Source organism: Urocitellus parryii, chromosome 6 (assembly GCF_045843805.1).
Source record: "Urocitellus parryii isolate mUroPar1 chromosome 6, mUroPar1.hap1, whole genome shotgun sequence".
NCBI classification, from domain to species: Eukaryota; Metazoa; Chordata; class Mammalia; order Rodentia; family Sciuridae; genus Urocitellus; species Urocitellus parryii.
In genome coordinates, this window is record NC_135536.1 from 34651671 (window position 1) to 34679654 (window position 27984).

At 37.0% G+C, this 27984-nt stretch overlaps 1 pseudogene; it reads left to right on the forward strand.

The window, feature by feature from the left end:
• The window catches only part of LOC144255421 (T cell receptor alpha variable 13-1 pseudogene), a 79926-nt pseudogene extending 52018 nt beyond the window's left edge, over window positions 1-27908 (forward strand).
• Window positions 27909-27984: the final 76 nt, after the last annotated feature.

The following is a 27984-nucleotide window of genomic DNA, read 5'->3' on the forward strand; positions in this document are numbered from 1 at the left end:
ACTTGGAAGTTTGATGAAATACTGCCCTCAGAAGTCAAGAGGTGGACTTGGAGGGAGTCTCTGGAAACTTCTCTGGGACCCTTAATGAAGCTAGAGGGCAGGAGGAGTGCACTGTGTTTCTCTTTTCTGAGTGGACCCATTCTCTTCCTTAGGAGTGTCTCTTTTTTTCCCTTTTCCTGTCCCTTCAAATAAACTCATGCCTGCTACTCTGAGCAACGTGTCTGCAATCTTTCCAGTGTGATGGCAAGAACCTATTATCAAGACTATGCCAGCTGCTTCAGCTCTGTCCTGGGCCATTGTTCTGTAGCACTACCTTCCTAAGTTGGTAATTTTAAGGTAGTTTTCCTGGAGCCTTTTCTCTGACCCCTCTCTGCTGGTTATTTTCTCACATTTTTAGGAGCCTTAATTAGAAAGGAGGAGATCAAGTGTGATGGTGAATGGCTTAGAACATGCAGACATAAATGATAAACTAGGAGGACTGAAGAAAGAACAGTGAAGAACTCAAACTCTTTAGCATTTTTTAAAGGGACTATTAAGGAGAGAAAAGATGCCAAATCTAAGTACCAAATTCCATTTATTTTACAGAAAAGCTTGTTTTGTTTTTCCCAGTTATGAAAGTCAATGCTTATTTTAAATTCTAAAATACCCACATCAGAAATCTTTAAAATTGGTAAGGTAGTGAATTCTTCACAAATATTATCATTGTTCTCTTTTTTTACCCTCATTCTGTTTTCACATGATTTCACAGTTGGACTTTTATAAATTGTATCTCATCTGTTTAGCCTTACTACAATAACAATATAGTTTTTATAAAATATAATATTACATAATATTATATTATAAAATAAAATATGCAAATTTAGCAACATTTGGTCCCTAAAGATAAACTAATTAAGTATCTACAGTGGCAGTAAAAGGTCAAAGGTCATGTGTCTTTCCACCCGGGCTAGGAGGAAAAAGCTATAAATGGCTTTGTATTCTTAAATTTGAGGATTTTGAAGGAGAATCAAGAGGAGGAGGAGGAGAGTTGGGCTTTTTGTTGTACTTCCTAGTGCTGTCATGATTAAGAGATTAAGATTATAGGAAACTAAAGATATGGAGAATAGTAGTGGATTGTGCACAATTATTTTCCTTAGCCAAATAGGATCAGCATTATTTTTTAAAATCATTTTGATATGGCTATTTGTGGTATATGAATTTTACAGAATTTCTGGAAATTAGGTAAGATATTAAAATTATTCACGAGGCTAGGAATGTAGCTCAGTGTTAAATCACTTGCTTAACATTTGCAAAGTCCTGGGTTGATCTCCACAACCACACGTACAAAAATAATTATTCACCAGCAATGTATGCTTATTTAATGTTTTGTTCTTCAGACTTCTTTCTCGACTGTTTGTGAGAGGCTGATTATCTCCATGAGACAGAAGGACACAGGCCATGCTACAAATGACTGCAAGTGGTACTTTGCACAGTACTTATGAGGAGAAATGCTATTTTATATATTTTCAATTCCAGACTGAAAGTTAGGAAATATAATTCCTGGAATCAGATACCTCAAACATCTGGAAAATATTCCCCATCTTTACTCCAGCAACCCTGCCTGGGACACCAAAGCAGTTTTATTTATATAATTATTTTATATATGTAAAAACTTTACATAATACACAGATATAGAATAGAATATAGAAAGCCCCAAATATTCAGACATAGTTTTCATAGGAACAAATTGTAATATATTTAAAAATAACATTATATTTCTTCAAATTAATATGCTCAAAAGTCCCGCTTCAAATTTTTAGAAAGAAATAAAATATTACTATTAAAATTATCATCTCTTATTTTTCTTCCTTGATCTCATTCCCTCCTGTACTCTCATTTAAAAAATAAATAAAAACTAGTTTCTCAAGTGCATGTTTCTCTCTCTCTAATACATATACATTTGTAAACAATGTTTGGCCCTTCATTTTGTGTTTTTTTTTTAATTTACATGATATTTTATATCATGTGTAATTGTAAAAATTACTTTTTTCACAGAAAATATTTTTGAGATATAAAACATTAATACATGTAGATATATACTTTTAGTTGCTATGCTGTATCTCTATTTATGAAGATACCAAATGTCCCTTCCTGAGGGACATTTGGATTGTGTGATGCCATCTGTAATGGTCTCCAGCTTAACTAAACAGTCAAATGTACAAAGCTCAACAGGCCACATAGGTATTAGTTTTAGCAGTCCACAGTTCTTGGACTTTTTATTCTTTTAACACCTCCTTCCTCCTCTCCTCCCAAGTCAAGGGCTCAGATGTGAATAAACAATTCCAAACAGGCCTCAGGTCCCAAACAGGTACCAAAGTCTCCCATATCAGTTGCACAAATCACTGACCCAAAGCTATGGAACCCACCAAGAATTCACAGTTCATTTATGGCCAGATACAATTTCTAGGTAAGGATCATTTCTACCATAGCAATGTTACCTAGAAAGATAGCTGACATTCTACCTTCATCAGGTTTCCAGAGGAACAGAGACAAAGTTAATCTAATTTTTTTCATGTAAAAGGGGAAAGAATTTTGTTAGTCCTTTATCAAAGGGGAGTTACCAACTTTTTAATTTTAAAAATTCTACAAGGAATATAATTACAGACGTTTTCTTACATGTAGGCAAAGAATGTCTGGTATAACTGGGAGTGGCATTTGCTGGATTACATGATTTGTACTTTTAAAAATTTACTAGTGTTTGCCAAATTGCTCTCCAAAATGTTCTTGTCAATTTTTGTTTTCATCAGCAAATAAAAGAACTCCTATTTACTCACATCCTTGTGAGGATATTGATATTCCTTATTTTGCTTGCCCTCTTCTCTACCTGTGATTCCTGAATTTCCCAAATAAATAACTTGCCCTCAATCCTTCTTTCAGGATTGGCTTCTGGAGGAACTCATTGTAAGAGATTTGGTACCAAGGTGATTCTAGGAAGATAATACACAGAATTCTTATTAAATGATTCATAACCTGAGGGTAACAAGGATTCCATTATTCAGGGTCAGTGGGGGTGGTGATACATCTTGAAAGACTGTAACATCACAATTACTAATTAGTTGTTGTGAATAGCATGGGATTCAGAAGCAAGTTGTTGTAGCTGTTCTTGTGATATCCTAATTATTCAAGAAGTATTGTGATGATGGCAACTTTATGTGCATTGGAGTTAGTTATTTGTTGCCAGATAAAAGGGAAGAATAAAATGGGATCAGCCAAAACCCTGGGCCTTTCCCATTCCTGACCAAGGAATTGTTCTAAAGAGAACTGTGCCACTTCCTGACTGCCTTCCAAATATTGTGCATAGTCACTTTTATACTCAGAACCACAAGAATAAGAGGATTACTGGAAATGTATTTTCCTGTTTAACCAAACTGACAATAGAATAACCCAGCTTAGAAAACAAAGAGAAAGAAAAAGAAAAAAAACTTAACCTCTTGCATATTAAACTCTCCCAATCCAGAGATTCCTCAAATTTTTCTTTCATTATATTCAGTGAATCAGGGGTTAGATGCCTAGCTTCAAGCATTAGGGAACTATTGGTATCATACATGAGAGACCACGGATGACAAAAGGAAGGAATAGGACTAGGAGGCATGGAATTCAGAATTTTTAAAGAGTGTATTGATTGAGAAATAAGAGTCACATATTTATACTGGGAAAGTCTCACTCTTCACCTCAGTTTTACAAAGCAAATTTCTTCTGTCATTTATTACACACTCATTCAACAGCACTTATGTGGCAATTTATTATGTGAATATGGCAGATCTTTAGAGCTTCAAGTGAGGACACCAAGTCTTAAAGTCTGCATGTAGTAGAGAAAATGAATTAGTCATTACCTTAATTTTCATCTTTGATGTATGGGGTTTCTTTTCATGTTCAGAGCCATTACTCTGAAAAATGACAAAAAATCTAAATAGAAATTTATAAAATTATAAATTATTATAAAACTATAGTCCACATTCAGCTGCTGTCTGCTTGAAATATATGAGGGACCTTCTATTTACAAAACAGAATTATAATAGTTTCACCGTTTCAACTGCATTTCACTTAGTATAAGGATGGACTTGATTCTCTGGTTTCCTGGCTGACTCTTGACAAATACATCTGAGTGAATCCAAGTCCTGAAGCACAGCTTCTGAGCTCTTGAAGTCAGGCTGTCTGAACAACTCCAAGTGGGATTTAGCTGGTGCAATTTCTGTGATTGATCTGTATGTACTACTGCATTCCACTCAAACCTGGCTACAATTTGAGTGCCTGTGGTTCTCCTATGACATGTATCTATCTCAGTGTGGAACTCAGATTCTCTCAGAGGAATAGAAGATAGCTAAAGCACAAAGGACAAGATTAACTTGAAAAATTAAATCATGGAAAATGACGTGTTTCACTCTGTTTCTGCTTAGATTTCAGGCAGAGTAGGTTTGATGACTCAAAAGAGCTAGGAAAGGAGGAAGACACTGCTTATTCAGAGATCGATACAGGATTAAGGAAGAGAGAGAAGTGAGTATGAACCTGAACAGCATCCAAAATTAATTTTGTACCCCAGTCTGGAGCTGTTAGTGTTTATACCTTATGTAGAATCATATAGTTGCCTTCTCTGAATTCATGAGAATTAAAGTTTCCAGGAAACACATTGAAAAAGGCTTCCATGTCCAAGGATAAACACTAGTAGGGCTTGGCAGAAAAAAAAAAGGCATCCTTCCTTCTCTACAGTTAATCTCTTCATCATTAAGCCTTCATATTATAAATCAAACAGGTAAGAACAGTCTAAGTGTGTGTGTGTGTGTGTGTGTGTGTGTGTGTGTGCGTGCGCGCGCGTGCGTACGTCTTATTTGTTCTAATTATTATTTGTTCTAATTAGTTATATATGAAAATAGATAAACTATATTTATGTATTTTCTCATGTTATACGTATATTCAGTATAACTTCTAATTCTTCTAGTGGTACATAATGTAGAATTACATTAGCCACAAAACCATACATGCACATAGGATAATAATGTTCAATTCATTATACTATCTTTTCTATTCCCATTTACCCTCCCTCTCCTTCTTTCCCCTCTGTCTAATCCAAAGTACTTCTATTCTTCCCTAACCCCTCCCCCTTATTGTGAATTATCACACATATCAGAGGTAACATTCTGCCTTTGGTTTCTTGGGATTAGCTTATTTCACTTAGCCTAATATTCTCCAGCTCCATCCATTTAACTGCAAAAGCCCCAATTTCATTCTTACTTAGAGCTCATAAATATCCCAATCTCTCTCTCTCTCTCTCTCTCTCTCTCTCTATATATATATATATATATATATATATATATATATATATATATATATAATATTTTCTTTATCCATTCGTCTGTTGAAGGGCACCTAGGTTGGTTCCATAGTTTAGTTGTTGTGAATTGAGCTGCTACAAATATTGATATGGCTGTGTCATTGTAATACACTGATTAAGTCCTCTGTGGGTATGAACTGAGGAGTGGGATAACCACGTCAAATGGTGGTTTCACTCCAAGTTTTCTGAGGAATCTCCATTCTGCTTTCCATAGTGGTTGTTCCAATTTGCAGTCCCATCAGTAATATGTGAGTGTCCCTTTTCCCCACATCCTTGCAATATTTAGTGTTGCTTGTATTCTTGATAATTGCCATTTTGACTGGAGTGAGATGAAATCTTGGGGTAGTTTTAATATACATTTCTATAATGGCTAGATGATGAACATTTTTTCATTTATTTCTCGACCAATCACATTTCTTTTTCTGTGTGTCTGTTCAGTTCCTTAGTGCATTTACTGATTGAGTTATTTGTTTTTGTTACTGTTGTTGTTACTGTTGTTGTTGTCAAGTTTTTGGGGGTTCTTTATAGATACAGGAGATTATTGCTACATCTGAGGTGCAGGTTGCAAAGATTTACTTTCATTCTGCAGGCTCTCTCCCCATGTTCTTCATTGTTTCTTTTGCTAGGAAGAAGATTTTTACTTAGATTCAATCCCACTTATTGATTCTTTATTTTACTTCTTGCACTTTAGGAATGTTATTAATTAAGTCAGTTCCAAAGCTGATATGATGTAGATTTGGGCCTACTTTTTCTTCTATTAGGCACAGGGTCTCTGTTCTAATGACTAAGATACACTTTGAGTTGATTTTTGTGCAGGGTGAGAGATAGAGGTTTAATTTCTTTTTGCTATGTGTAGATTTCCAGTTTTCCCAGCACCATTTGTTAAATAGGCTATCTTTTCTCCAGTGTGTGTTTTTGGCAACTTTGTCTAGTATGACACAACTATATTTATGTACTTTTGTCTCTGTGTCTTCTATTCTGTACCATTTGTCTATAAGTCTGTTTTGGTGCTAATAGCATGCAGTTTTTGTTACTAAAGCTCTGTAGTACAATTTAAGTTCTGGTATTATGATGCCTTGGGTTGCACTTTCTTTGCTAAGGATTGCTTTGGCTATTCTGTGTCTCTTATTTTTCCAAATGAATTTTATTATTGCTTTTTCTAGTTCTATGAAGAATGTCATTAGAATTTTAATACAAATTGCATCAAATCTGTATAGCACTTTTGAATGTATGGCCATTTTGACAATGTTAATTCTGCCTATCCAAAAACATAGGAGATCTTTTCATCTTCTAAAGTCTTCTTTAATTTCTTTATTTAGTATTCTGTAGTTTTTATTGTAGAGGTCTTTCACATCTTTTGTTAGAATTATTCCCAAGTTGGTTTTTTTTTTTGGAGGCTATTGTTAATGGGGTAGTTTTTCTAATTTCTCTTTCAGTGGATTCATCACTGATGTATAGGAACATGTTTGATTTGTGGGTGCTAATTTTATGTGCTGCTGCTTTGCTGAATTCATTTATTATTTCTAGAAGTTTTCTGGTGGAATTTTTTGGATCTTCTAAATATAGAATCATGTTGTTGGCAACATGATTTGAGTTCTTCTTTCCTATTCGCTCCTCTTTAATTTCTTTCTTGTAATTGTTTTGGCTAGAGTTACAAGGAAAATGTCTGATAAAAGTGGTGAAAGAGGGCATCCTTGTCTTGTTGCAGTTCTTTGAGGGAATGCTTTCAATTTTTCTCCATTTAGAGTGATATGGACTTTGGGCTTAGCATAGATGGCTTTTACAATGTTGAGGTATATTCCTACTATTCCTAGTTTATCTAGTGTTTGAACATGAAGGGGTTCTGTATTTTGTCAAATGCTTTCTTTGCACCTATTGAGATGATCATATGATTCTTGTCTTTAAGTCTATTGATGTGATGAATTACAATTTTTTATTTCCATATGTTGAACCAAACTCAAATCCGTGGTATGAACCCCACTTGATCCTGCTGTACTATCTTTTTAATATGTTTCTTTATGTGATTTACCAGAATTTTAATGAGAATTTTTCTTCTATGGTCATCAGGGATGTTGGTCTGAAGTTTTATTTCCTTGATGGGTTTTTGTCTAGTTTTGTAATCAGGGTGATATTAGCCTCATGGAATGAGTTTGGTAGGGTTCCTTCCTTATTTATTTCATGGAATGATTTGAGGTGTTAATCCTTCATTGAGGGTTGTAGAACTCAGCTAAGACTCTGTCTGGTCCTGGACTTTTCCTAGTTGGTAAGCTTTTGATGGTGTTTTCTATTTCACTGCTAAAAATTGATCTGTTTATATTGTATATGTCCACTTTATCTGATATGAGGATAGAAATCCCTGCTTGTTTACATGACCCATGTGAGTGATATGTTGTATCCTATCCTTTCACCTTCAATCTGTGGATGTTTTTGCCTATGAGGTGAGTCTCTTGGAGACAGCATATTGTTGGCTCTTATTTTCTAATCCAATCTGCCAGTCTATGTTTTTTGATTGATGAATTTAGGCTATTAGCATTCAAGGTTATTATTGAGATATGATTTGTATGCCTAGGTTTATTTCTAGTTTATAATTTGAATTAGTTTTTTCTTTTATTTACTATTTAGCCAATCTTTAGTGTAGCTCTCTTCTTTCATGTTTTCACTTTTTTTTCCATTTCATCTTCAAGGAATATTTTGCTGAGAATGTTCTGTGGTGTAGCTTTATAGTTGTGAGGTTTTTTAACTTTTGTTTATTCTGAAAGGTTTTTGTTTCATCTTCCAATCTGAAGCTTACTTTTGCTGGGTGTAGAACTCTTGGTTGACATCCATTTTCTTTCAGAGCTTGGTATATATTATTCCATGACCTCCTAGCTTTGTGAGTTTGGTTTGAGAGATAAGCTGAGATCCATGTAGGTTTCCCTCTAGATGAAATCTGTCATGTTTCTCTAGTAGCCTACAAAATTCTATCCTATTCCGTATGGTAGGCATTTTCTTAATAAAATACCTTGGTGTGAGTCTGTTCTAGTTTTGGACGTTTGGGGTCCTATAAGCCTCCTGTATTTGATTTTCCATTTCATTCTTTAGGTTTGGGAATTTTCTGATATTATTTAATTGGAAAGATTGTGCATTCCTTTTCTTTTTGTCTCCAAACCTTTATCTATCCTAATAAATCTGAAATTTGATCTTTTCATGTTGTTCCATGTTTTTTGGAAGTTCTGTGCATGATCTCCTAACATCTTTTCTCCATTTTCAGCTTTGTTTTCCAGATCATATAGTTTGTCTTCATTGCCTGAAGTTCTGTTTTCCAAGCGGTCTATCTATTGGTCATACTTCCCATGTAATTTTTAATTTATTTTATTGATTCCTTTATCTCAAGGATTTCTGCTTGACTTATTTTCAGAATCTCTACCTCTTTATTGAAGTGATCTTTCACCACCTGAATTTTATCTATGATTTTACTACTTACATTGTCATTTACCTTGCAAACCTGTTTAATTATATGCATTCTAAACTCTTTCTCTGTCATTTCTGTCACTGGGTGTCAATGGATCTATTATTGGAGCATCTTGGTTTTTGGGGGGTGATTTTCACCCTTGTTTTTTCCATATTGTTTTTTATGTCTACCCATCTAGCAGTGTGTCTACCCTGTAGACTTATAATTTTCCTGAAAATTTCCAGTATTTTACTTTAAGGGGGAGACAAATAATAATAATAATATCAAACAATGCAAAAAAAATACCACATTAAACCAAATAGCTCCTACTATGCTGTGTGCAGTTTTGTCACAATAAACAGAAATGTTGTGTTCAATTGTTACCTACAATGAAAACAGTAAGTTTGCCAAAGTGTTTACAATTTCAAATGCTGGACAAAAAGAGAACAGAAGTGGTGTTCTTGAGGGAGGAGGAGAGAATATAGAATAAAAAATTACAGGAAGAGTAAAAGAGTGAATGATAGAGGTTGGCTGCTAGCAGGAGAAAAGAGAGAAAGAGATTCAAGGCAAACAAATAAGGGAGAGAAAAAAATATATATGAAAAAATTTAAAATCTAAAAAAAAATTTAAAAGGCTATAAAACAAAACTGCTATATACTATTCAGACATCCCAGTCCTCAATAAACTGATGCATGAAAAATAATTGGTTTCAAAATGATAGAAATGTAAGAGGAAAAAAAGGGGTAAAAAGATCTTGATGGAAAATTGAACAATTGTTTCTCTTGGAGTTCAAAATATTCTCAGTTTCCCTTCTCAAAAGTTAAATGCATTTGCTGCAAGTGTGATGCTTGCTCCATCCTTAGGGTGGGTGGGGTTTCTAGGATAAGAAGGTTAATCCTGGAAGAGGAATTCCTGGAGGCAGGGTGTAGGTTTAAGTATCTCCAGTCTCTTCTCTGAATGCCAGTTGGTCTGGAGATTCAAAGTCAGAGCACCTTGGAGACCCAGTAATTGCTGGTCCGTGCTGGAAGAAAACACCCAGGAATATCCTTTGGGTTCCACTCATGTGGTGTAGGAGCCTATTCTTAATCCACTATGTTACCTGTGGACTCCATGATTCCTGGTCTGTGATTCAGTCTCCAAACTCAATCTCTCCTGCCCCCACCCTTTCAAATTCCTGGTCAGGCACTTCTCTCCCCATTGGTCCTGCAAGCAGCTGGATTGGAAGGGGAGTGGGAAGCCAGATGGGTTACCCTGTGTAAATCTCTCTCCATGTTTGATTTTCTCCTGTCACTTAGGCACACTCTCTGTCATGCAGTATGCACTTTCCAGGCTTATTTCTCAGCTGCAAAATAATTCCTTCTGTTGTCTTCTACCTGACATGGGAAGAGATGGTGACATTTTTCCCTTATGAGGATATTATGCAGTGCAGCTTACTGTTTTACTGCAGCTGCCACAATTTGTCCTTGTTCATTAATGTCTCTGGCATCTAAAGCCTGTTTTACTGCAGCTGCCATGACTTGCTCTTGTTCATTAATGTCTCTACATAATTTAATATATGTGTTTAAATCTTCATGTTTCCATGGTCTAATGATATCTCTGCACCAACGATTCGCTTGCTCATAAGCCAGTTGTTTTATTAATGGCATTGCTTGTTCTGTATTCCCAAAAACTCTGGTAGCTGTTTGAATAAGCCTATCTACAAATTCAGCATAAGGTTCATTAGCTCCTTGTATTACCTTAGATAATTGACCTTGTAAACCTCCATGTCCTTGTAAAGTCTTCCATGCCCTAACTGCCTCTACAGCAATTTGTGCATATACGCCAGGATCATATGCAATTTGTTGCTGCTGATCCTCATAAGGTCCCTTTTCTAACAACATATCTAGATTTCTCTGAGGATAACCAGCTGCTGCATTTTGCCTAGCCGTCTCCTTGCAAAATTCCTCATTGGCAACCTTCCATAACAGGTATTGACCTCCATTTAGCACTGCCCCAATCTGCTGGCGTCATGTTCAAGTTGTTAATGGATTCGACCAAGTTTACACTGAAGGGTGCTTGAGGACCATAGGTTGTTACAGCCTCTTTTAGCTGCTTCACTGTTTTGAAATTTAAAGCATGGTAAATTTGCTGCCCTCCTACCTCAAATACAGGGCATGTTAATACTTGAGATCCTGTCTCAGGATCCCAACTATCAACTGTGGGTTTGGGAGCCTCCCAGCATATGGAGGTGGTGCTGTTGATTGGACACTTATGCCCTCTGGTGATAGAATGGTGTTAGTAGCAGTCTCCTGTACAGGTGGCGCTGTTGGTTGGACACTTACGCCCTCTGATAGAAAGGTGTTAGTAGCAGTCTCCTGTTGTAACTTTTCCCCTGATGGCTTTTTCTGCTCTAAACTTCCTTCCTCTGTCTGACTAGCTCGAAAGACCTTCTTTTTTACTTGAATCTTTTCCTCTTTCTGACTAACTTGAGAGACCTTCTCTTTTACTTGAATCAATATGTCTTCTCCTTCCTCTACCGTTGTCTAAATTGAAGGCTTTGGACTAAGCAAATCAGATATGAACGTCCACAATGGCAATGTGCCAACTGGCAGAGTCCCTGAGTTGTTCTTTTCTATTATTTTTAAATCTTCACCATGATGGTTCCATTGTGATATATTTAACAACTCCTCCTTAAAAAGCCATGGGCTGCATTTTTGTATTGTATCAACGTATGCCCTGACTACTCTTGATTTTACTGGGATGCCTCCTTCCTCTAACAATTTACTTAACAGTCTTTTGGTTTGTTTTTTACTAATTTCTGATCCCGTATTTCTACTATAATACAACCCAACAAGATGATGCCAAACAAAACCGAGACAGAATGAAATAAAAATGGAATAACACAAAATCATTATAGCCTTTCTATCCTCCTGACATGTGCATCCGTCCTTTCTCCCTATCTGTTCCTTAGATGTAAATAGTTTCTCCTCAGATGTGAGCGGTTTTTCTTCGTTCTCACTCATCTCCAGGGACAGGCAACTTAAAACAAAAATGAAGCAAAACAAAAGAGGAATCTTAAAATGGCTACCCATCCTCTTGCCCTGCCCTCAGGAGCGAGCAGTTTACTTACCCTCAGTTGCTCCCCATATGGGCCACCAAATACCGCAGTCTGGCTGGGCACAATTCAGGAGCCACTTGTCAAAAGAAACGAACTTTATTTTTAGAACCACACATGCCAAACAAAACAGCTCCTCAGGAAAAACCTCACAGCCCAAATGCCACCACCGGCTTCCCACAAGCCTCTCTCACAAAAACACAAGCCTCTCCCATTCCCACAATCCTCCTGCTCTTGAGGCCGATTGGCTGGGTCGCGTGGGCAGAGCCAAAGAAGTCCGCCAATGAGAAGTTCCGTGGTCTGAAAGGGCAGGGAAACAGCCCAATGAGCATCACCGCAGAGGAGCCAATCAGCTAGATGTTGCTGGGGTGGCTGTGAGCCAATCATCAGCTGGCAGCTGGAAGTTTGCTGGCAGCTGGAAGTTTGCTGGGGCCCCTTCTGCTGTGGCTCTCAACACCTGGCCAGGCACTTCTCTCCCCATTGGTCCTGTAAGCAGCTGAATTGGAAGGGGAGTGGGAAGCCAGATGGGTTACCCTGTGTAAACCTCTCTCCATGTTTGATTGTCTCCTGTCACTTAGGCACACTCTCTGTCATGCAGTATGCATTTTCCAGGCTTATTTCTCAGCTGCAAAATAATTCCTTCTGTTGTTTTCTACCTGACGTGGGAAGAGATGGTGACGTTTTTCCCTTATGAGGATATTGTGCAGTGTAGCTTACTGTTTGTCTGGGCAATGACTCTGATTTCTAAACTCTCCATGTCCCCAGACGTCTCAGTCCTCCTGAGAATGAGGCTTCCTTTACTTCCCTTATTACTGTACTGTGTTCATGGAAGGACTGTTCTGGCTTGTGTCTTCACTTGCTGATGCAGCTATGGGGCTGGGGATTTTTTCCCTTATTTTATTTTATTCAATCACCTGAGTCCCTGATCTGTTTTGAGTGTCCAGTATTAAATTCAAGTAACGTCCCCGCTAATTTTCTTCATTCACCCACCTTGCTGAAAAGCCACCCATCTGCTTTTCTTGGAGCCACCAGGGAAGTGATCTCCCTATTCTTTCATCTTCCTGGAAATGCATTTTGGTTTTATTTTGATCACTTCTGTTCTATCATGCAGAATAATTGTTTTAAAACCCTGTTTATGTTAGAATCTCCTTCTGTTCTGAACCCAGGAGTACCTCATTTGGTCAGTGTCCCCAAAGATCATTCTGCAAACTTGTATCACAATGGCTGCACCACAAACCACCTGAGATTTTTTTTTAATTTAAAGACTTATTTTTATAAGTAAGTGGAGATATCTCCAAATCTGTATTTTAAAGTTGATCACTAGCTAAATATTGTCTGTTCCCTGGCTGTGAGATGATTCATCACAGCAGCAGACACATCTACCCATCCTGGAAGCTAAGATTGAATTCATTTTTTGGTTTCTTCAGAAAAACCCAAGTTCTGTGAGTTTTCTGTTGTGTGAGAACAATAATTTTTTTTTTAAGAGAGAGTGAGAGAGGAGAGAGGGGAGACAGAGAGAGAGAGAATTTTTTTAATATTTATTTTATTTAGTTCTCGGCGGACACAACATCTTTGTTGGTATGTGGTGCTGAGGATCGAACCCGGGCCGCACGCATGCCAGGCGAGCACGCTACCACTTGAGCCACATCCCCAGCCCCAGAACAATAATTTTATTCACCTCAATTTGTCAATAATGTTGGCAGTGGACATTTGAAGAGAGCACTGAGGGTTTCTAGGGTGACAGGGTTAAGAGAGCACACTTGAGGTAAAATTTACATGAAAGATTTACTATCAGAACAACAATAACAATTTTGAAGCCACAAACATTAATGAATTTGCCTGACATGCATAGGCTAATCACATTATCTATGCATGATTAAAATCCTAGGACAGAAGAAAATGATGCCAGATAATTTTATAAGGCTGTAATAATGTTCATTACTACATTTCTTCATAATAAGAGCTATATCTTTTTCAATTCTGGTGCTGCAGATTGAACCCATGCATGCTAGGCAAGCATTCCACCACTGAGCTACATTCTCAGCTATTTTTCAATTTTTAATCAATATACATGTAATATAAAATTTTTTAAAAAAATATTAAATTACATCTTTTATAATTAATGTCTTTTTAAATGTGAAGTAATATGATATTTTAAATACTGGATTTTTTTCAACTAGTTTATAAATTTACACATTTATACAGCAAGGTGATACTCAGAGAGGGAGTGTCCTCAATTTCCTTTACATTTAACAAATATTTGTTAACCTCCTGCTAAGTTTCTGACATTGTTACATGAGTGGGAATAGCAAGAGTGGTCAAAATTTAAAGTCTCTGCTATCCAAAGTCATATACTGGTGATTAAACACGGGTTGACATTCCTCTGATTTTATCCTAAAACTTTCTCAGATGATTTTTCAGTGGTTCATGGAGTGGACAAAAATGGCTAAATAAGGAAAGGTAAAATTAAATTCTTTTTAGAAATGGCATGGCATGGAGTTTCCAAGGAATCTGATGTACAGGGAAAAAATAAGCTTATGAAAAATACCAACTATTATGTGAATTGCGATAGGCCATCTGACAGCTAACAGGTGTCTTAGAAAAGAAGCCAGAAGCAGAGCTACTGTACTGACTGGAGAGAGCAAGTCAGCAATCCACTGAGTTTCCAATCTTGCCCACAAGGGGGTGCATCCCCTAACACACACACACACACACACACACACACACACACACACACACTTCCTGTTTTACTTCTGAGCTCACATGAATCCTCACTGTGACCTGAACCTTTCCTTACACTGCAAAGTCAAGATCCAAGGACTGCAGAGACTCTGAAAATGAACTGTGCCCCAGGACCAGTGATTATATTAGTCTTAATGTTTGGTAAGAAAAATGGCACATAGAGCTTAGAATCTTTGGTTCCACCATGCTGATGCAATTTTTAACCAATATTTCTCTAAGAGGCAGAACGCTAACCGTGATTAAAGTACCCTGCACTGAGTTATTATTCTTTTCTTCTTAGGAGGAAGCAATGGTGACTCAGTAACCCAGACAGAAGGCCAGGTGATCATCTCTGAAGGGACTTCCGTGACTGTGAACTGTTCCTATGAAACCTCACAGTATCCTGCCCTATTCTGGTATGTCCAATACACTGGAGAAGGTCTACAGCTCCTTTTTAGAGTCTCAAAAGCCAATGAGAAGGGCAGCAACAAAGGTTTTGAAGCCACGTACAATAAAGAAACTTCCTCCTTCCACTTGAAGAAAGCTTCCATTCAAGAATCCGACTCAGCTGTGTACTACTGTGCTCTGGGTGACACAGTGGCAGAATCTGCAGGGGGAGCTGAGCACAAACTCTGAGTAGCTACGAGGGGCCTGGCAGCTGAGCATCTGCCTTAGATCTCTCTGGTTTGGAGACCAGGAACTAGTCTGCTATCATAGCCATCTGACATCCACCCTAGGCAATACTGTGCTGTCAAAGTCATCTAAACCAACCCCTAGAACACTGCAAAAGAACAAGAAGTAAACAAACCTCATACAAGATGTTTTAACAGTGAGGGTAAAACAGTCTGTCACCATAGTTCCTCAACCATGCTAGAAATACATGATTTCAAAAAGATAGAACTTCCCAATGAAGGAAATGTTCTTTATGTTCATCCTTGCATATAATTCTATCTCCTTGATCTTCTCCCAGGATATGTAGGAGTATATTTTGTTCAGAGACAGCTATGGCATATGATGGTGCAGATGTATAATGTTTTTAATAAGCTGGTGATTTCTGAGGGAATCATCCAAAGAAACAATAGGTCCCTTTTTTATGGTACTAGGGATTGAACCCAGGGGTTGATGCATGCTAGGCAATTGCTCTACCACTGAGTCACATCCCCAGCCCAACAGTCGATTCTTAAAGAAAAAAGAAATATATGAAAGGAAGGAGAAGGAGAATTTACATTTTTGTTAAAAGCCATCTGTGGGCCGTGTATAGACTACATCAGCAACGCAGCCTAGTGAATAGGAACATCTGGTGTTTGGGAACTTCCCGTGGCAATCTCACAGAGTAAAATCGCCCAAAAACATTGTGAATTTCTATTCCACTCTGCCTGGTACCACACAACACTGGAGATGGGCTGACCTGGCACAACCACTTAGCCGCACAGCCCCTCAGAGATGGGCGTGACCTACCAAGATGCCAGTCAACCTGCTGACTGCAAGACATCAAGAAGTAAGACTTCATCCCTGAAACCTTATCCCTGGCTTTGATGTACCCCTTCAAATAAACCAAGGGAGCCATTTTCTAGTTGTCTATCTCCAGCTCTTATGTGGACTGGACCTATCAGGGGCTCCACCTTTTTGAAACGATAGTTTCAAAAGTTTCTAACTTTGTCTTTTTTCCTTCACTAATTTAGACTTTAATTTTTAGGTGGCTTATGCCTTCCTTGCCAGGAAGAAGGACCCCCTAATGAGGCGCTGGTCACCTCCCTATAAGTCTTTCCACAAGAAAGAGAAAATGGAACACTTCTTTATTTTCTTGGGTTAATTATATGGCATACATACATGGCAGAACTCCAAAACAGGTTAGCCACTACCCAAAATATGTAGAGATACCCACCCTTTTCTCAGTAAGAATAATAATTTCTAGGTGAGATGATGCCAAGATAGAGAGGCAGTGTCCAGGGTCTGGAAAAGGAAAATTCTAGGATGAGTTTCTTATCTGTAATTGGTCAGGAAGGGAATGCCAGCATCTCCCATGTTGCTAAGTCGTTTCTTATACAAAAGGGGAAGGATGGTTACCAGGACTATAAGAGAAGAAGGATGGTTTAAAAAGATGTGCCTTTGGATTTAACTGCAGGTATCTTTTGCCTTGTCTATCACAGCTGCGTGATGTATATCAGTTTATTGAAGCATAAAGAATATTTTGCTTGTGATATTTTTTCCTTTTAGATACTGGGAGATGATGCTGTTTGGAGGGTTGTGTGCCCTAAAACAGGAGAATTGCTTAAAACATTTTTTTAAGTAGCAGTGCAACCCCCATGTGTCCTCCACCACCTTCTACAACAGCAACTGTCATTCACAAAATACAAGAGACTAAGGTTTATTCTATGGAAACAGCCTATGATTTGGGGGACACCCAAGAAACTTGAGTGTGTGGTGATGTCAAAATTGGGAAATTGCATGAATTTCTGTGCTTTGATTTGTGATGCCTTTAGTTCCTCTTATATTTAGATTTTATATAAATTTTATTATATGAATATATGGCAAGAGACTTTTTAAAGTATTCCTTTCTTTAAAGCTAACAACAAAATAGCTTACTGTAAGTCTGGCAAAATCATAAACTTCAATTTACTTTTTTGACATGATCTCCTGTTACAGTTAAAATTTTTGTATTAAATTTATCCTTGCATGAATTATTAATGGTGTTTTTCTCCTGATTGGACCAGATTTATCCATGTACCAAGGACCATAAACAACTGGAGATTATCCTCCTTCTTCTCGCTTCCCTGCTCCAGCTTAAGAAATAATAAAAAAAAATCTTGTTTTATTTATTTTTATTTCTTTAATAATTATACTAAGAAGAGTTTAGAAATATTATAAAATTTTTATGACAATGAGATTAATTTTGACTTTTCACAGTTTTTTACACCAAAATAATACCATCTAGGCAAATTGTAACTTTTTTTTTTCAGTGCTGGCAATTGAACTCAGGGCCTTGTGCTTGCTAGGCAAGCATTGTACCAATCTAGCCAAATCCTAGCACTGTAATCAATCATTAAAAATATTTTAACTTACAACACAAATAGGCACTCAATCACTTACCAATGGAAATGTCTGAAGATTGTTATTCCAGTTAATTTTCTCAAATGCAACCAACTGTCTTAATCTCTTACTTTTGATTTCCTAGTTCTTAAAAACAGAACAAGAAGGAAGCAATAATTTGAAAGCAATCTTGACACATAATAAATCTTTAATCCACAGAAAGTTTTCCTGTAACCCTTTCCAGGCAACCCACCTTCTGGAGGCAATAGAAGTTCTTATTTCTACCATGATAGATTTACCTTCATTGTTTTTAGAAATTAAAATCTATGGTGGTCTGGTAGGTTTTAATTCCTGGTTTCTTTTGCTCAAGGTGTTTTTGAAGTTCACTAATGTTCTCATGAGGATCCATCATTCATTACTATTATTGCTGAGTAGTATCTTACTATACAAATATAATGTAAATTTTTATACATTCCACTGTATGGAATGTATCCCTGGCTGGACACAGAATCTTTTAGAGGTTATTTGGTGCTGCCATCTTATAAGCACAAAAGTATAAGCTAACCTATATTTGCATATTCTGTCAATAAGGGATGTCTCAAAAACATTTTAGTCAAACACCTGTTAAATACCTTTATTTAAAACTCCATTTCTAATACTTTTGCGCTATTGAAATGCCACTACTTTGGACTCAATATCTGATACTCCCTATGATATTTAGGAATTTAGGCATTCATCATATTGTAGATGGCTAAATAATGGTCTTCTCTGTGGTGGAATTCTGTCACAATGGCAGTTGCCAATCCTGGAGTTTGTGTTCCTCACTGGATCAATTGATTCTCCTCAGAGGGGATACTTAAATTAACTAGCACATTCTTGACATACCATGGTCTTCATTTAAAAAGATTTAATGTAAGCCAAACTCAGCAACTTAACAAGGCCCTGAACAACTTAGCAAGACCCTGTCTCTAAATAAAATATTAAAAAAGGACTGGGGATGTAGTTCAGTGGTTAAGTACCCCTGGGTTCAATCCCCAGTACAAAAAAAAAAAACATACTTTAATGTTAATTATATACCATAGTAAGTTGATATATTCATTGTTCCTTGGCAAGTGATATACAGATACTCTGAACAAATTTTAGATAATTGTTCTTGCAAGTTCTGAAGATCTGTGAATCATGCAATTGTAGTCTTTTCTCAACAGTTATTCCAGAGAATTTTCAGATTTAATGGCACTTTTCAATAAACAGTGAATTAAAATACTGAAAAGCTTGGTAGTAATTTACGAAGAAAATTTTACCAATTTGTTGTTGAATACCAAATATGTAACATATCCAGTACAAACTTCCACTCTTTCTAGCATACCAACAAAACTGTTTAGGATATTTTGTCCTTCAAGACACAGTTCTCACAGGGATAGAAAAGATAAGGGGGCAATATTATTTGGAAGACAAATGCAATTGTAGTCAGCACAGATATAAAAGGTAAAATATTGGAATGTGCAAGATATTCTATATGTATAGTATAACTCTAAATTGTTCTTTGTCATCAGTTTCATATAATAGGATATTTAAAATGCACTCCTGTATTTGTTTTCTAAGGCTACCAAAACAAAAAGCCACAGACTGTGTAGCTTAAATGATAGACATTTATTTTCTCCAAGTTCTGGAGGCAGGAAGTCCAAGGTCAAGTTTTCAGCAGGATTAGTTCTCCTGAGGCGTCTTTCCTTGGTAAGCAATGATGCCTTCACTGACTCCTCACATGGCCTTCTTCTGAGGATGTGCATGCCTGTACCCAAAATTCCTCCTCTTCTGGGAACACCAGTCATTTTGATGTGGAGACCATCTATCTGACTTCATTTTACCTTAAATGACTGCTATCAAACCTTTTCCCATGACACCAGTTTCTGAGGTTTTGGGGTTAGGGATTCAACATATAAATTTTGAGTGGTAGCAATTCAATCCATAGCAATCCTCCAGGTGAAAAAATGGTGAGTTCATGAACAACACTGTTGAAACCTCCCTGATCCAACACTGTACATATTTCTGATGCTATATAAATAAATTAATTAATGAGATTTTTACCCTCCTTCTCTTAAGTGTTTCTAGACAGCCCAGCAACATGCAATTACAAATACTTCATAAAATATTCCAAATTGTAAAAGAAAGGAGATAGAGGCACTGGCAACAAAAATGTAAAAGCTGTTATTCAGATGTGTCACTTTTCTCCTTTGCTGTCTCAGGGTTATGAAATTTTCCATTTTTAGTTTCTGTAACTCCAGCATCATTTATTCTTGGTATTTTACCTTATTTTATCTTTTATCTTTAACTCGTTTTCTGTTTGTTCCCAATTCTCTTTTCTGCATGTATATGAATTCTTTGTTTACCTGTTTTTTTTTTTCCCTCTTGACTCATATTTTACCTCACAGGAGTTATTTTGGCTAAATTTCTCTTATCTTGACTTCTCCTTTACTATTGGAATTGAAATGCTTTGGGGATGTGTCTTCCATGGTTGCTGGGGTTTAGTGGGTGAGGGAGAAGTTTCCAGTCCTCTCCCACAGAAACAGCAGGAAGAATCTTATCGTATATGTTAAGTTTTCCTGGTTATTTTCTTATGTTTCTCTGAAACAATATACAGCAATATTTTTAATTTTAACTCGATCAGATAATTTTACATGAGATTTTAATATTGACGTTTGGATTTGGTTTTAATAATTTTGTGTTGCTTGGTGTACTCTTTATTATTTACTTTTTTTAGTCTGTTTTCTGTTTCTTTGATAAAGTTCTCCTTTTTTATTTTGTCTTTTAGAAAATGTAAAGTCTATTTTTGTTCTTGTAATTACTCTAAATTTTATGTATGTAACATGCAGTCAAAAGGGGTTGGGCTAAGTGATTGCTGAGAACTTGGTTGGTGTTCTGAGGCCTTTGTTAGTGGTTTCAGTCCACTAGGGGGCACTGCAGGCTATGTCAGGAATGACTTATGAAGATCCCACAGGGTGAACAGTTAAGACAGGAAAGCAGAGAACTTGTGAGCTAGTCATATCTGAGACAGAGGTAGGGGGTGATATTGTAAAGTTCATCTCAGGCCTTCAGCTCTGCCATTCTTTATAAAACCTCAAAAAGCTGGAGTCTGTATCTATATTCATTGATACCCCTGTGTATATAAATCCTTTGGAAAGATGATTCTCTGAGCAAAGGTGAGGAAATTGGAATTTTACTGGGCATTGTAAACACAGAAGCTTGATAGAAAACATCTCCATCACTCTTTTCATTGAATTTTTTTATAAATAAAATTTCCAAAATTTACCAAATTAGAAAATTTTCTAATACTCCTAATATCCTGTATTTTCATATATGTTTGTTGAAAATAGAAAGTAGAAAAATAAAGAGATAAGAAGAAATAGGGGAAAGTAAGAAATAAAAATAGAAGAAGAAAAAGGAGAGGACACTGTTTATCTTAACCAGTAATATGTGGCCTCACTGGGGGCTGCTGTGTGGCCTGCAAGGTGTACGGAAAAGGGTTGGACAGAAAAAGGGAAGAGGTGTAAAATAAATCAGGGTAAATAACATACATATATGCTGTTTCTCTTTGAATAAGCTAGACTCAAAAATTTCCAATGCAGATCATGATCTTCTGATTTCAAGGAAGTTTGTTCACTTTTTAATATACATTGCACACTCTCAAATACTTTATTTTATTAGAATTTTTATATAATTGATTGCTCAAAAGCCTTTGTCAAACTATGTGACTTGGGAAATGGGCATCCTCTTCCTGTGACTCTTTGAGGCTCCACTACACCCAGTTGAGACATTACTTCTTCCCTGAAGCATCATCCTCCTTTCTCAGACACTTTTCAAAAAAATTCTTTTGTATAAACTGTTAAAAAAATTAAAAAGCCCTTTTATTTTCATTCACCTAAAACATCACCCCTACCCCGTGCACTGTCCTCACACAATTCTGGAGTCACCACTGCTGTCTCCCTAGGCCACTGGGGGTGCAGCTTCCTGTTAGGGACAGGACAGAGCTCAGATGTGACTGGTGCTCAGGGAGTCAGGTGGAACCTGTTGCCTGGGAGAACAAGCTTGTCTGGCCCAAGGCCTGACACCTGCAGAGCAGGGAGAAGACCCAGCAGCCAGGCCAGCAGCCATGCAGAGGGGACTGGGGGCTCTGCTGGGGCTTCTGTGGGTGCAGCTTTGCTGTGAGTCGGGTTCCTCCCAGATGGGGCTGGGGGTGTTGTAGGGCTGACAGTGTGAGGGAGGGCAGGGAAAGCTGGCACCAAGCCCCCTCCCTGTGCTCCATCTTCAGGGTGTTTCCTGGGATATTCTGCAGGTTTGTGAACTGGTCATGGACTCCCCAGTGACACCAGCTGTGTTTGCTTTTTTCTTTCCAAGCAGGGGTGAGAGGGCAGCAGGTGGAGCAGAGTCCTTCTGCCCTGAGGATCCAGGAGGGAACCAGCCCTACTCTGATGTGCAAATTTTCCACCACCATGAACAAAGTGCAGTGGTTCCAACAGAAACCTGATGGTGGCCTCATAAATCTGTTTTTCCTGACTCAGGGGACAAAGCAGGAGGGAAGGTTAAATGCAACAGCAGATGCTAAGGAGCGCTACAGCACCCTGCACATCTCCACCTCCCAGCTGGAAGACTCAGGCTCCTACCTCTGTGCAGCAGAGGCACAGTGCTCCCAGGGGACCTGCAGCCTGTCCCTAAACTGCAGCTGCACCTGCAGCCACAGCCTCTGCCTCAGGGAGGCTTGCACAGCAGTGTCTGCACACTTTGGGCATCCTGATTCACATCATAGCATTGTTACTTCTGCTAATAGGAGACATCTCAGCATTGCCATCCCATTTGGATGGGGCCCTTTTCCTCCCAGAAACACTTTGCAGGGAAATTTTCTAATAATTAAGCTTAGAGCAATTGATAAGGATATCAAAACCCAAAGTATTGTTAAAACAGATCCCCTGGCAGAGCTTATAAATGACATCTAAATTACTGTGATGAAAAAGACTTGAAAAACAATGATTGTCAACAAAGAGATGACTCAGTGTTTTCCAGTTACTTGCAGATTGTTCAGTTTTCCAGGAAAGGGAATGAGAAGCTGTGACATTGTGTGTATGTGGGTGTGTGTGTGGATAAGAGGTTGGAGCACGTGCATGAGCAGAGGAGAGATGTAAAGGCTTGGTACAGGAGCATATACAAGCTCTTAAGTATAAGGACAGTTGCCTGATGGAGTATAGTACTATTTTCATGTGAAATTTCAGATAAGCCAAGCATTTCCACAGAAAATATTTTTAAAATTACTTTTTCTTATAATTGAGGATATAGCAATTGGATACATAAACAAGCATTTTGAACTATACACAAATCATAACACCTCTGTCAGTTTATCAAATCTCCACAAGTAACAGAAAATGTCAAAGGAAACATTTAAATGCTAATATATAAATTTACATTTCAAATTAAATTCAGACTGACAAGAAAATAATTGGTTTGAGGAGTAAAATTGTCTTAGAAAAATTGTTCCACTAGAAACATCAACATTAGACTTACTCAAATTCATATTTCATACTAATTTATCATTTAATTATGTGAATACAGTCACAGTTTATAAAATACTCTTTAGAGCTCTAGTGTCTGTTGTATTGTTCCTCAAAATCAGAAATTTTAAGAAATTCAGTTGCAATCTTCTGTTTACCAAGACTATCTAATGTGCTTTCAATTATAGTGCTTGAAGGTTGCTAAAATATTAAATCTTGAAAATCTAATAAGTTACATTAAAGAAGAGCAAGCCAGAAAAGTCTTAATGATTAATCAATATATCATATTCAGAAAGTTATATTAATTTTTATATAAACTTTTTATGAAACTAATTTTTTGCAATTATAAGATTTCTATTGGTAATTATAGGAATTATTATAAATCCCATTGTGTTTTCTAATTATACAGTATTTTGTACAAAGAGTTCTAAAAGGTGTACTCATACATTCCTGATGGCAATGTAAATTGGTACAACCACTAAGCAGTATGGATGTTTCTTAGAAAACCTGGAATGAAACCACCATTTGACCCAACTATCCCACTCCTCAGGTCTATACCTAAAGGACTTAAAATCAGCATACTATAGTGACACAGTCACATCAATGTTCATAGCAGCTCAATTCACAATAACTAAACTGTGGAAGCAACCTAGATGACCTTCAGCAGATGAATGGATAAAGAAACTGGTACATATACACAACGGAATATTACTCATCATTAAAAAAGAATAAAATTATGGCATTTGCAGGTAAATGGATGGAGTTGGAGAATATCATGCTAAGCAAAGTAAGCCAATCCCAAAAAATCAAAGGCCTAATATTCTCTCTGATAAGTGGATGCTGATCCATAATAGTGGGGCATGCCATTGGGAGAATGAAGGAATTTTCATTGGCCAAAAGGGAGAGAGGGAAGGGGAAGAGGTATGGGGGCAGGAGTGATGGTGAAATGATATGGACATCATTACCCTAGGTACATGTATGACTGCACATATGGTGCAACCTACATTGTGTACAACCAGAGAAATGAAAAGTTGTGCTCCATTTGTGTACAATTATTGAAAATGCATTTTGCTATCACATAATCTAGTTAGAACCAAAAAAAAGAATGGATAATAGTGAAAAATAAATTTAAAAGAGTTTTGATGTTAATTTTATGGTTCTGTAAGTGAAAGGATGGTTTTTAAAAATGTAGTCAGCCCTTTTTTGCAATAAATTGATTTGCAACATTGAAAAGTATATATCACAATATTTAATAGTACATTTTATGCTTTCTGAGAAAGGGATAAATTTTCATTTTGTACTTCATCCCACAAATTTATATCCAGCCTTGGTTTGGAATCTTTAACCCCTAAACTATGCTGGAAAGGAGGGTGTTTGAAGTCAGAAAGCAATCAGAATGTTTAAGAAAGTGTTTATTTTTAATTATTTATTTTTTGTTGTTGTTTTACATATTAGTAAATCTTTCACCTAGTCCAGGTTTTACAAGTTGCTGGGGTGGTGTGTGTGTGTGTGTGTGTGTGTGTGTGTGTGTGTGTGTGTGTGTTGTCTTCAGGAAAGCTATAATATACAGATTTTCAGAAAGAAGCATCCTTTCTACCCACGCCTCAGCTGTGTAGTCCATCTCCATATTGCTGCTTGTGATGAACTTTATACTTAGTAAAGTCTTTTTTTATTCTATGATACTATGGATTTAGTCCTTCCTGGATCCATCCTCTTTCATGGATGCTATAGATAGGAATTTAACCTAAAGATACTGTCCTTCTGAATAGACTCAAGGATTGGTTAGAGTAACGTCAGACATAACAGGTTGCATATAAACATGAAAATGGTCTTGAAATGTCATCATGCAGGACAATTTCTCACTGCTCTCATACCATTCCGTGACTCATACATCCATAATTAAGGACATTTTCTGTTACATTGCATAACAGAACTTCAGAGTTATAATGATGATTAGAAATCCATTAATCCAACTTTATTTTAAAGGAAGAAATGAGTGATAATAGAAAGAAATAAATTAGCAAATTAGCAAACAAATGAGTGGTAATAGAAAGAAACTGTGTTGCCTCACTTCTCCTTAACATTCCATCTCCTGCCTCACTCCTGCAGGACCATATTGCTGAACAAAGAGAATGGAGCCTAATCACTATGAGTTCTGCAGTGTAAGTCTAGGAAAGCCTTGGTTTCAGTAGTATAACTGCCAGAGTAGAGAGTTTAGTTTTGTGAAAAGGTTTGACACTTTGGGCCGCAAAGGAGACTCAGGCTGATCTCTATTATTCTACCAGCAAGTCAGTCCATTATTTGCTGGCTGCTGTGGGAGGACAAGTAATGGGCCATACTCAACATTCAGATGATCTCTGAAGACTTTACTAAAAGTGGCAATGTATTAAATATCCCAGGTGGACATCACCTGAAGGAAGGATAGACAAATAATAAGCATCACTCATTGTCAGCAAAAATGGTCATTGAAATTGAAATACTGAGATAAACTTTGTCCTCCTACAATTGACAATTCATGAAGGTGCTAGAAAAATCCTTTTCTGGATGATGCCATAACTCAAAAGGGCAAATATTGACCCAAAGTATCTGTCTTCAAGAAAAGATCCTCAATGAGGGAATAGAGAATTCTATCACAAGAATGGGTGAGACAGTAGAACAACTTAAATGGAAATACATTATATATGTGAAAATATAATTTATATGTGCATATATATTTATATTTTGAGTTGATGTTTGTAATCAAAGATATCTTTCAGTTTTCAAGGGTGAGAAAAGTAATAGAAGGGTAAGAATTATTCTCTATAATTCCAAAAGACTATAGAGTTCTAATCGCAAGAAAGGGCCTTCACTTCATGGAAATTGTTTCTTGATTTCCCAGAAACCAATTCTCATGATCAGTTACTTAGGGCCAGGTTTCCATTTATATTACCCCAGCAGAGAGGCAATATTTAGGTTTCCCTAGATCTTGTCTAGGGAAATATATATATATATCATATAATATAGAATAGATATATATCTTATTATATAAACATATATATACATATATATGTGTGTGTGTTTGTGTGTATGTGTATATACACACATACTTATAGGACTGAATGACTTTTTTGATGTTTTGGGGGGAAATCATCATAGTTTAATTTGGGAGAAAAATCAGTGATCAAGGCAGCAGAAGTTCATACCAGGAGGATTGGTTCATAGGCTAGAGAAAACTCCAGGAAAAATATAATTCAGTCACTGCATCTAAGGACATATCCATTTTGATAGCAGAAACTTACATCATGAAAAACTTAGATATGGTTGCAGATTTTGAATTTATAGCTTGATATGTCTTGAGAAACTTTTTTTCAGGACTTTGAAGAATACAAGCCACACAGAAATAGGAAAAGATTTCTTAAAGCATCAGATTCATCATTGCAAATCAACCCAATCCATAGATCAAACTGTTTCCAAATTTGAAGTATTAATAAATTGAGAACTTATCACCCTGATCCTTATCATTAAGAAATTATCTTTACTTTTTTTCACTGTCATCTTTGTTGAAGGTCGATGCCATGGTTGGATTAATGGTACTGCTCATTCTCTGTTAATGACAAGGTCACAAACAAGGCCAGGCTTGGAGGAGTAGAGTCTGAGATAATGTTTGCTTCATTTATCCAGATCTTTGGCTTACATGTTCCTTTTCAGACGAATTTTTCTCTGCAATAGACAATTCTTAAAGTAGATTTGGCTGAAAAAGAAAGTTGTAGTATTTTTTCTTTGTCCAAGAGTATGAATTATGATGTTTCCTTAACTTCAAACATATAAACTCAGCCCATTGTTTAATAAATACCAACATCTTCTACCTATTTACAGTTTATTAATAATGACATGATCTCTACATCTAATCTCTAATTTAAGACTTACTTCTACTTCTTAAAGTCTGAGTTAAGTAGTTAAGGATGTGACCACCAGGGGACAGTCTACCTCATCTGGTGCACAATAGGTGGTGGGTTCATGCAGTGGATTCTGAATGAATAAACCTTTTTTTTTTTTTAATTGGCTGGGTAGACAATAAGAGAAGCCACTATAATTGTTACAGAATAAAACGGAACAACAGGTAACAGAAGTAACTCTCCTGGATAGATTGCAAGTCTGGATTAATCTTAATTGAAAAGAACAATGAAGATCTCTACTCCTTCTTTATTCATGGTCTTGTGGCTTCATCTGAATTGTGAGTTGAGAATTTGGGGGCAACAGGGTATAATAGTAGATGTTCTTTACACATCTGGGAAGAAGACTGGCTTTATGCAGGTTTTCCCTAGTTATTGAAGAAAAAATTCTGAACAGTAATGATATGCTAACATTATCTTTTCTTTTTTTTTTCCATGTTTTTTCCACATAGGTGTGAGCCGAGGAGAGAAGGTGGAGCAACACCCTTCTACCCTGAGTGTCCTGGAGGGAGATAGTGCTGTTATCAACTGTACTTATTCAGACAGTCGTTCATCTTACTTCCCTTGGTATAAGCAAGAAACTGGAAAAGGTCTCAGTATCGTTATAGACATTCGTTCAAATAAGGAGATAAATCAAGTCCAAAGACTCATTGTTGTATTGGATAAGAAAGCCAAACACTTCTTCCTGAACATCACAGCCACCCAGCCTGGAGACTCAGCTGTCTACTTCTGTGCAGCCAGTGCACGATGCTTCCCAGACACCTGCAGCCTGTACTCAAACCTACCACTGGGCTAAGCCCCACCTGCTTCCCTTACCACAGACTTTCAAGTATAACATTTGTCATATTGTTTGTTTGCAAGTGGAAACTAGC